The sequence below is a fragment of the Dendrobates tinctorius genome, unplaced genomic scaffold, assembly GCF_039654945.1.
Source record: "Dendrobates tinctorius isolate UK_male_01 unplaced genomic scaffold, ASM3965494v1 ptg000115l, whole genome shotgun sequence".
Taxonomy (NCBI): Eukaryota; Metazoa; Chordata; class Amphibia; order Anura; family Dendrobatidae; genus Dendrobates; species Dendrobates tinctorius.
In genome coordinates this window covers 492,699-504,320 of record NW_027361783.1, presented here as the reverse complement: position 1 = coordinate 504,320, position 11,622 = coordinate 492,699, and the positions used below count along the sequence as shown (strand labels likewise).

Below are 11,622 nucleotides of genomic sequence, written 5' to 3'. Positions count from 1 at the left end.
GCAAGATGAAAAACACTAACACAGATAGAAAGATAGGTTGAGCAAATGATGGGGCCCAATCTAACTAAATAGGACAGGATAGAAAAGCTGCTGTCTGCAATCCGCAAAAACCCTATCCAAAAATGTACCAACAGACTGATAGGAAAAACAGGCCCTGAAGTCGCTAGGCTTCAAAAAGACTATATCAACACTCAGGTATATTCTGAAGACAGAGCCAGAGATCAACAGATCAGAGACAAAAATGGAATTCAGCTCACCCCCAGCCGGGGATGGCTGAACTCCAAAAAACAAGGCAAACAAAACCAGAACTAAAGTGTACAAAAGGCAAAGCAAAACTTAGCTTTGAGAAGCAGAAATCAGACTGGTCTCCCAAGAATCCAGCAGAAAAATCACCAGCAAGGCAGCAGGGCGTCGGCTGCCTTATATCCAGTCATCAGTTCCTGTGACCCAGTCATCATCTACCTGCTCAGCTGTTGCGTAATCAGCCTCACTACCTTCCTTCGCCAGAAGAGGGAGTTCATCAGACCTCACTGGTGAAGGGAAAAATGAACTCACAACACTCCTGTCTGCACCACAGTATTAAGTAGCAAAAATTCACCGCACACTCTAATGAAATAGTTTGCAACCAACAGTGGAATTTTATTTTTGACAAACAGATAAGTGCCAAGTTACAAAAATTGGTTCAAAACCCAGAAAAATAGAAACACTGGACGTTTCGACCCTCCTGGGTCTTAATCATGGGGTTTACTTGGGTTCAAGAGGAATGGAAGCCAGGGTTAGGGAATAGCCATATATAAGCTTCCATGCGAGCAATGGTAGGCTGTAAATAAATGGTCACCTTTGGAGGATAAGGAGTATGCCATGTATTGATAGGAAATAGGTTAGAGGTAACCTTAAGAGGCTTGAAAAACGGGAGCAGGGCGCAAGCATATCCCGGACTGTCCTACAGCCTCAGGATGCAGTTTCCACCGCTGGCCAACTATGATTGGCACTACTCTGACTATAAGTGCGCAGCAATACATATATCTTACCATACCGGATACGAAAAATATAAACACACAAAAAGCAATGCCTTTTTTTGCATAGGACTCTAACGGGCCTCTTTTTCACGGCTCTGCGTTATAGACTTCTGTGAAGCACTTGGGGGTTCAAAGTGCTCACCACACATCTAGATAAGTTCCTTAAGGGGTCTAGTTTCCAAAATGGTGTCACTTGTGGGGTTTTTTTACACTGTTTAGGCACATCAGGGGCTCTCAAAATGCGATATGGCATCCGATCTCAATTCCAGCCAATTCTACATTGAAAAAGTCAAACGGCGCTCCTTCCCTTCTGAGCTCTTTCATACGCCCAAATAGTGGTTTATCCCCACATATGGGGTATCAGCGTACTCAAGACAAATTGCACAACAACTTTGGGGGTCTAATTTCTCTTGTTATGCTTGTGAAAATAAAAATTTGGTGGCGAAAAGATCATTTTTGTGGAAAAAATATTTTTTATTTTCTCGGTTCTACGTTATAAACTTTTGTGAAGTACTTCGGGGTTCAAAGTGCTCACAACACATCTAGATAAGTTTCTTAAGGGGTCTAGTTTCCAAAATGGTATCACTTGTCGGGGGTTGCCACTGCTTAGGCACATCAGGGGGTCTCCAAATGTGACATGGAGTCCGATCTCAATTCCAGCCAATTCTGCATTGAAAAAGTCAAACGGCGCTCCTTCCGTTCCAAACCCCGCCGTGCGCCAAAACAGTGGTTTACCCCCACATATGGGCTATCGTGTATTCAGGAGAAATTGCACAACAAATTTTGTGGTTCATTTTCTTTTTTTACACTTGTGAAAATAAAAAAAATCGGTTCTGAAGTAAAAAGTTTGTAAAAAAAAGTTAAATGTTATTTTTTTCCTTCCACATTGCTTCAGTTCCTGTGAAGCACGTAAAGGGTTAATAAACTTCTTGAATGTGTTTTTGAGCACCTTGAGGGGTGCCATTTTTAGAATGGTGTCACTTTTGGGTATTTTCTGCCATATTGACCCCTCAAAATGACTTCAAATGTGAGGTGGTCCCTAAAAAAAATGTTTTTCTAAATTTTGCTGTAAAAATGAAAAATCTCTGGTCAACTTTTAACCCTTTTAAGTTCCCATAAAAAAAGTAGACATGTGTGAAATGTTATTTATTACCTATTTTGTGTGACATATCTCTCTGATTTAAGGACTTAAAAGATAAAAGTTTGAAAATTGCAAAATTTTAAAAATTTTCACCCTATTTCCATTTTTTTCATAAATTAATGAAAGTCATATTGAAGAAATTTTACCACTAACATGAAGTATAATATGTCACGAAAAAACATTCTCAGAATCAGCGGGATCCGTTACAGCGTTCCAGAGTTATAACCTCATAAAGTGACAGTGGTTGAATTGTAAAAATTGGCCTGGTCATTATGCTGCAAATTGGCTCCGTCACTAAGGGGTTAAATCCTGTTCAGGTTCCTTATACTGTTTTCTTCTTTTTTTTTCGAATATCGGCTGTACCACTTATGGTTGTTGCCCCTGCTAGCCTTTCCCCTTATCCTGGACCTTGCATATATGCCAGCAGCTTTGTGCACTTCTCTTTATTTTTACCTTCGCCGGTTTCATGATACTTAGGGCTCATACTCACTTGTGAGAGACTCACACGATTCTGGTGCGACTCTCTCGCATGAAAACCGGGCACTGCCACCAGAAGTCGGACCGGAGCGTGCGGCTACATGTATTTCTATGCAGCCGCACGCTTTGGTCCCAGTGCCGGCAGCAGTGCCCGGTTTTCATGCGAGAGAGTCGCACCAGAATCGTGCGGGTCTCTCACAAGTGAGTATGAGCCCTTATTGTGATTCCCATGACACTTTTATCTTTCTAGTTCCCATTTTCACTTTCTATTTCGCTTATCACATATTTCTGGATACCTGCAGATGAATTTTATTGTCATTTTTGACTGTAAACACTGTCTCTGCCTGCTGATCTTCCTATCATTTTGACGCGGCGTGACCATTTGCTTGGGGAATCCATATAGATTGGGCTACAAGAAAGGAGCTATGATGGGTTCCTTTCACAGTGGATCACTTTTGGAATTAAAAAGGAAAAAAAAAAACATTACAAAAATGATGCTGTCCTATGGTAGGTATGCATACGTCACACCACTGACAGCAGCATAAAGCCGTACACTAAAAAATATATTGCACCAAAATTAATTTGGCATACAGTTGGTTCATTGAAAAAAGATGGGCTATGTTCCCTGAATCTATTAGTGCATGTGCCAAGGACACGGTGTAGTGGTTTAGAGAACCTTTGCTGCTGTTCTTTTCTGTAACAGGAGCCCACCGGGGATTCACCTGTGCCCCATCGGGCCAGTCCAAGCCTGAATACAGAGATCTTGAAGATTTCTTTATACATTTTTGCCCTGGTATTCTCTAAAATCAAACACATGCCGCAGTAAATAGCTTGTATCTATTCTTCATCCTCCTCATCCTATAAGGCTAATCTGGGAGGTTTTTCAGCATGTGCACAGACCGCTATAGTCAGATGGCATGCGTTTTTTCCCAGCCTGGAGCTGTCATTCCTTTCCGTCCCTCCCCTCTCCTCGTCTGCAGCCTCCACAACACTTGTCTTTATTTGGAGCTCTCGGAAACCCCGGCCACCTCTCGTTCATGACCGACACCCGGACTGAGCTGCAGCCTCCTCCATCCCCGGGGCTGCGTCCATTGATAACACTGGGTTTCCTCGGATCTGTAGAAAGCAGGTAATGCCGGCTCGTCCTACTGCTGTGTGCGTCTGCCTGTCACTGCCATGTATACTGTAGATTCATATCTTTCCTGTGTCACTGCCATATATACTGTATATTCATATCTTTCCTGTGTCACTGCCATGTCAGCCATGTGGAGGAGAGGAGCTGCAGGGGAGAGGACAGGCATCATATTCCTACATCTACGTCCATTATCCTAATGTTCAGTCACATCCCAATACCTCCCCTTTTAGATGCTTCAAGTCTTCCAGCATGGCCATTAGCTCCCACCCACTCCCTCCCTTTCATTCTGCCATAGCTTGGCCTGCTGGATCCCAGACTGCCTGAAGAACTGGGCAGGATCCGATATACACCCTACAGGTTCCTCTGTGGCTCTCGTGGGCAATCACCTGTGTTTAGCCTTCCATGACTCTGTACTCATAAGCTTGGGACATTGTCTCACATTTACTTTTCCAATGTGCTCGTTAATCTATAGCTAGACGATGACTTTGTGGCATAGATGTGAGTCCTACTACCTAATCCAGCGTCGTTGCACGATAAGTCAGCAGATATGTTGTCCTGGCGAGGCGACAACATTGCCCATCTCTGCTGCGTACCACCCATGCTTGGATTTCATGTCATGGACCAATAGGGATATATAAAAATTGCTATCCTGAGACTCCTCAGGTATATGATGGTTAATTGCTGGGTTATAAGTGCAGGAAATATGCAAATTCTACAATTATATAATCATGCTAGTCCATAAAGATCCTGTACAGCATGACATCATACAATATGATATGCGCTATGTAGATACCAAATGGCGACTGGATCCAATTTTTCTATCATGGTTCCTGACTAAAACCCTGCTCTGTGTCCATAAGTCGAAATATATAAAGACCTCTTTACATTTTAGTAATATCTTAGAAACCCTGACTTGAGATGAGCAGATTGCACGCAACCCTGGTCCACGACCAAGGTCAGTGGTCTCTGCCCGAGGACAGGGGCTACGTGAATTTCCTTACCTTCTGGGATCCCAGGCTCGGCTTATGATTAGTCGGACTTGTGAGATGTCACCTGTGTGCCACACACTGCACAGATGACGTCACACTAGGCCACCGAATCAAACATTGTGCTCGGAATCCCAAAAGCTCAGGAAATTCATGCAGATCCTGTACTTGCCCAGAGAGCACTGACCTGGACAGTGGTTGCGCAAAGTGATCTGTTCATCTCTAACCGATCACCAAGTTAGCCATTCTAATATATTGGTACTGGAAATCTCAGGATCCATAGACATGTTAATGATATGCAAATTAGGACAAAGTGGAAAATACATTTTCAAAACATGTCGATTTATTCAGTATCAAGTATGAAGGCAGACTGCGCAGGGGATATGGACCGAATGATCGCTGATTGATTGCTCCCTGCACATAGGCCATAGGTTGCCATTGTTCTTGTCAGTGCCGGTCTTGCTTACACAGGACGATATGCTGTCGCGAACGTTGATCATTTTGCATGACTATCATGAAATGAGAGTTCCTAGGAATGGTTATTGATGATAATTTTTCACTGTAAATGCATCTTAACATATTACTACTCTAATCTTATTGTTACCACATTGACTAGAACAAGAGATTGTTGTACAGCTGAACAGTTGCAGCATGCTACACAATCTCTAGTTGAGGCCTAGTGGTTACACTGCATGCCAGGGTGGCTGTGGGTTCAATTTTGTAATGGAGGAAAAAAATTAAAAAAGTAGTAGAGTACATCACTGGTGTCCGCCTCCAATAAGGCTTATACTGCCGAAAATGATCCACAACAGAGCACACAATGACTATGTCTACACCATAATAGTCAATGGCCCCGTAGACGCATACACACAAATCCCTTTTTGTAGGGAATTCGGATGTAAGCCCCAAAAAGGGCCACCAAATGTGAAAGGGCCCTTTTGGGAATAGTTTAACGCCATTAAACTGGAGGAAAATACTTGATAATTTGGCTTCTAATTTGCCTCCCCCCTTGTATATACTGTAGCTATTACAATATTTTGGGCTTCTTGTGTAGCTGCAGAGTTGATACTCTGGTTGTCTGCCCCCTGTAGTTACTGTGCATTACCTTCCATGGTGGTTGAGTCTAGAGTGTCGTGTTCCCTTGCAAAATGACAGAGGCTACTGGTTTCTGATGTAAGGAGATGGAGATGCTGTCCATGTTCCCCCTTGAAGAGCATGTGTATTGTGGTTGTGTAATTTGAACAGTGAAATTTGTTATGGTGTTGGTATTGTATTCTGCCCAGCAACAGGGATAGCAAGAGTTAATGGTTGGGACTAGCTGCCAAGTGGGAGGGACTAAGACGAAGGACCAAGAAACAGTTCCTGTTAGAAGGTCAGAAAAGGTCTTGAGAAAAGACCTAAGGTCTCATGTGAGCAGTTCCGCATGATATGGGTGTCCCTAATGAGAGACAACACAGGGACAGAGGATAGTAAGATACTGAGCAGAGATATAGAACAGAAGTGACTGAAGGAACAAGAGTAATCAATTGGAGAGGGGTCCTGGGTCAGGACGCCTAGCAATATGACCCAGAGTCTATAATTCTTAGCGGTAACAGGCCTAGACTGGACAAAGTATGTAAGATGAAAAGAGTGCTCCAGGCGGGAGTTCCAGAGCATCAAAGACGGAGAAGATAAGTACGGGCCATGCAGAACCTCTGGTTGAGTATAGGACTCTTTCTAGCTGGTAGCTGCAGGGTTGGACTTGCCCACCAGAGAATCGGAGAATCCTCCGGTGGGCCCTGGCTTCTCCTTCAGGAGAGTTCATAGTGCAAACCTTGTAGTTGCTATGGGGCTCTTGAATGGGGGCGACAATTGGGCCCTCAGAATCAAATCCTCCAGGGGGCCCAATGTTTTTCATTCTGACACTGGGTAGCTGCACTACTGAGCTGGGCAAAGAAATGAGAGGTAAAGATAGACAACAAGCAAGTAAAGAGGAAAGAATTGAAACTATGTGTGGAAAATGCTCCGTATTGTAAAGGAAACATTCATCAACACGTGTACCGGCTATCTACTGTATAGAATCCCTTTGAAGTTGTCGTTGAGTAAAAAGTTTATTTTTGACTGGTGGTCTTCCTCATTCAACTGTCAAACATCTGGTACTAGCCAAACAAAGTCATCAATTACATGTGGTTTGCAAGGGTGTAGCGCTCCCCCCCAGAACAAGTCCACACACCCAGCCAGGACCACCACCTGCATGTAACGTGACGGGGCATAACAACCAAGTACCTTACCCATGGCTGCCTCCCCGCACCACGTTACACTGACACAAGTGTGAAGAAAGAGTACAAGGTGACAAAAGTATCATAATAGATGGTAATTTCATAAATTTTGGTAATGTCACTGAAAGGGTTATAATTGAAATTCATAAATACTATTTCTTAAGCATTCCAACTCGGGCCATTGTAATAACATGCTAAAATATAAAAAGTAAAAAAATATGGGATTGCAGCATTAGTGTGTCTGCACATGCCAGTAGGTCTGTGTGTGGCAAAACCAAATGTGTCATTGAGAAACTTATACAAAAACAAGGCAGTGGGCCCTTATAAGGGTGAATTCACCTTTTAGATTAGTTACACAACTCAATTTCTGGAATTGATAGCCAGTTTAATTTAACAGAATAAGGTTGTTTTAACACAATCACATGGAAATCTGCAAATTCCATTATGGTATAGTTGTGTGAAATTCTAGCGCAAAGTTGTTTAGACACGGTTATTATTATTATAGTGCCATTTATTCCATGGCGCTTTACATGTGAGGAGGGGTATACATAATAAATACAAGTACAGTAATCTTAAACAATACAAGTCACGAGTAGTACTGGAGGAGAGAGGACCCTGCCCGCGAGGGCTCACAATCTACAAGGGATGGGTGAGGATACAGTAGGTGAGGGTAGAGCTGGTCGTGCAGTGGTTTGGTGGATGATCGGTGTTGTTATTAATGATTTATGCACATGTATGCTCCTTGATCAACACCTTTGTATTTTTTAGCTAAAAAAAATGGCCTTGGTTATGCAGAATCATAAATATTGTAAATTGTAGCATACTCATTATTGATGTAAATCAGTTTTTTGACACAAGTGATTGGTCTAAAATAAGACCTGGTAGAAAAGAAACCAGCTTTACCTACACCACGTCAGATTACCAGTGCACTAGCAGGATGAAGCAGACCCAGGGCCGGCGTTAGGGGCAGGCATACCAGGCAGCCACCTAGGGCCCCTGCTCCTCCAGGGGCCCCCAGCCAGTGGCGTGCCAGTAATAGCAGCTCACCACACAACCTCCCCGCATCGTGCATTCAACTGATCAGCATCACAGATGCCGATACAGTTGAAAGCAGTGATGGAGGAGAGACCGTCACATGATTTTCTCTCTCCCATACTCCCCCTCTGACTCAGAGTCAGCAGCCTGTGCCAGCAGTGGAGCTGATGAGATGCTCTGCAGAAGCCAGAGGTGCAGGGGAACAAGGAGGAGAGGTAAGAATTTTGTGTGTATGTGTGTGTGTTTATGCATTATATTGTGAGTGTGTGTGTCTGCTGCACGATACTGTGTGTGGGGGACTGCGCTATACTTTTTGTGGGGAGGCTGCATTAAAATGTGTGTGCGTGGGCTGCATTATACTGTGTATGGGGCTGCACTATACTGTGTGTGGAGGGGACTGCATTATACTCTGAAGGGGCTGCATTATATTCTGAAGGGGCTGCATTAGATTATGTGGGGGCTGCATTATATTCTGAGAAGGCTGCATTATACTCCACGAGGGCTGCATTATATTCTGAGGGGGCTGCAGTATACACTGAGGGGGGCAGCAGTATACTCTATGAGGGGGCTGCATTATACTGTATGAGGGGGCTGCAGTATACTCTGAGGGGGCTGCATTATACTCTATTAAGGACCATGGAGAGTGCATTTTACTATATGTACTACATGTGACCTGCATTATACTGTATAGATGACTATCTGTACCAGTCATTCTTCCTCAGCTGGAGTAAGGGTAGGTGCACATGGACAGTAAACGATGTGGGTTGCACGCTGCGTACTTGTGCAGCATCCAGATGTTACAGCATAGTGGATGGAATTTCAAGAAATCCCATGCCCACTATGCATGCAGAGACGCCCGCGGATCACCCACGGAGAAGGACATGCGGCATGTCTCTCCAGACCACAGAATGTCAATGTATCTTGTGGATACGGGAGTCCCTGCAATATAAATTTCACCCATACAATGTACTGGACATAGTGATTTTGCACGGTTCAATGAACACATGCGGATTCACCTGCGTTCAATAGCCGGTAGCACTTTGGACATAGCGAACATGTGCTGCGTCCAAAGCGCTGCCAATTACTGAAACCTTAAAGAGACCCGGCAACAAGCGTCGAACGACTTCAATATTGTCCATCACGTTCGTTTACCGGCCTGAATGTTAAATACAAACAAAATGTTTCTGTGCGATTGTGAGCATTTGAGGGCCCATGTTAAACTTTTGCCCAGGGTTCCACTTTGTCTAAAACAGGCCCTGAGCAGACCCCTATGATAAAGGCGGGAGCAGCACAGGTGCAAAACACTGATGCTAACAGCCACTCACAAACCTACCAATTCATGGAGGGGGTGGCTGTGTAGTATTAAAATACACGCAAATTAAGCTTGCATAGGACGCCAGTCACACAGATACGTGTGATGCACAGTGTCTGGCTTACAGCCTATTGAAGACGCCCATACTATTAGATCAGGCAGGCTGCCCAGCAATATCTAAGTGTACCCAACAAGACAAATGACTCAATTCACCCAACCAATACTAAAGGGCCTGATTGCATCCTGCAAAAAATGGAAAAATATGCAATCAAGATGATAAATAATGTATGAAATAAATACATTACATGAGGTAATGGTCGATGTTTGGTTAAAATATACGAGCTCACAACCCATGTCAAGGGTCCTAACACAAAAATTAAAAATGGCTAAAACAAGCCAACTAATAGCTGCACCAAATCTGTCACACAGCATGCACCATTGTAATGAAATTGGTGCATCTTTAGACTGCCTTGACAAATTTTACATTGGACTAAATATTAACCCCTTCACCCCCAAGGGTGGTTTGCACGTTCATGACCGGGCCAATTTTTACAATTCTGACCACTGTACCTTTATGAGGTCATAACTCTGGAACGCTTCCATGGATCCCGGTGATTCTGACATTGTTTTCTCGTGACATATTGTACTTCATGTTAGTGGTAAAATTTCATTCAAATAACTTGCGTTTATTTGTGAAAAAAAACGGAAATTTGGCAAAAATTTTGAAAATTTCGCAATTTTCCAACTTTGAATTTTTATGCCCTTAAATCACAGAGATACGGCACACAAAAAACTTGATAACTAACATTTCCCACATGTTTACTTTACATCAGCAAAATTTTGGAACCAAAATTTTTTTTTGTTAGGAAGTTATAAGGGTTAAAAGTTGACCAGCGATTTCTCATTTTTACAACACCATTTTATTTTTAGGACCACATCACATTTGAAGCCACTTTGAGGGGTCTATAGGACAGAAAATACCCAAAAGTGACACCATTCTAAAAACAACACCCCTTAAGGTGCTCAAAACCACATTCAAGAAGTTTATTAACCCTTTAGGTGCGTCACTGGAATTTTTTTGAATATTTAAAAAAAAATGAACATCTAACTTTTTTTCACAAAAAAAATACTTCAGGTTCAATTTTTTTTATTTTACCAAGGGTAACAGGAGAAATTGGACAGCAAAAGTTATTGTGCAATTTGTCCTGAGTACACTGATACCTGATTTGTGGGGGGGAACGACTGTTTCGGCGCATGGCAGAGCTCAGAATGGAAGGAGCGCCCTTTGACGTTTTCAATGCAAAATTGGCTGGAATTCAGATCGGACGCCATGTCACGTTTGGAGAGTCCCTGATGTACCTAAACAGTGGAAACCCCCTACAAGTGACCCCATTTTGGAAACTAGACCCCCAAGGAACTTATCTAGATATGTGGTGAGAACTTTGAACCCACAAGGGCTTTACAGAAGTTTATAACGTACAGCGGTACAATTAAAAAATCATATTTTTTCCACAAAAATGATCTTTTCACCCCAATTTTTATTTTCCCAAGGGTAACAGGACCCTAAAAGTTATTGTGCAATTTGTCCTGAGTATGCTGATACCCCACAAGTGGGGGTAAACTACTATTTGGGCGCATGGCAGAGCTCGGAAGGGAAGCAGCGCCATTTGACGTTTTTGGCTGGAATTGAGATCGGACACCATGTCGCAATTGGAAAACCCCTGATGTACCTAAACAGTGGAAACCCCCCACAAATGACACGATTTTGGAAACTAGACCCCCTAAGGAACTTATCTAGATGTGTGGTGAGCACTTTGAACCCCCCAGTGCTGCACAGAAGTTTATAACGCCCGGGCGTGAAAATAAAAAATTCGTATTTTTTCCACAAACATGATCTTTTAGTCACCATTTTTTTTTTTTTTTCCCAAGGGTAACAGGAGAAATTAGACCCCAAAAGTTGTTGTCCAATTTGTCCTGAGTATGCTGATACCCCATATGTGGGAGAAAACTACTGTAAGGGCACACGTCGGGGCTCGGAAGGGAAGTAGTGACGTTTTGGAATGCAGACATTGATGGAATGGTCTGCGGGTGTCATGTTGCCTTTGGAGAGCCCCTAATGTACCTAAACAGTGGAAACCCCCCACAAATGACCCCATTTTGAAAACTAGACCCCCTAAGGAACTTATCTAGATGTGAGGTGAGCACTTTGAACCCCCAAGGGCTTCACAGAAGTTTATAATGCCAGGGCATGAAAATAAA

At 43.1% G+C, this 11,622-nt stretch overlaps 1 protein-coding gene across 1 annotated transcript in view; it reads left to right on the top strand.

The window, feature by feature from the left end:
* The first annotated feature begins 3,578 nt into the window (after positions 1-3,578).
* CAP2 (cyclase associated actin cytoskeleton regulatory protein 2) overlaps positions 3,579-11,622 on the top strand; it is a 203,835-nt gene continuing 195,791 nt past the window's right edge. The window contains exon 1 of the mRNA XM_073589936.1: positions 3,579-3,766. The gene's annotated coding sequence lies outside the window, so the exon portion shown is untranslated. The remainder of the gene's footprint in view (positions 3,767-11,622) is intronic.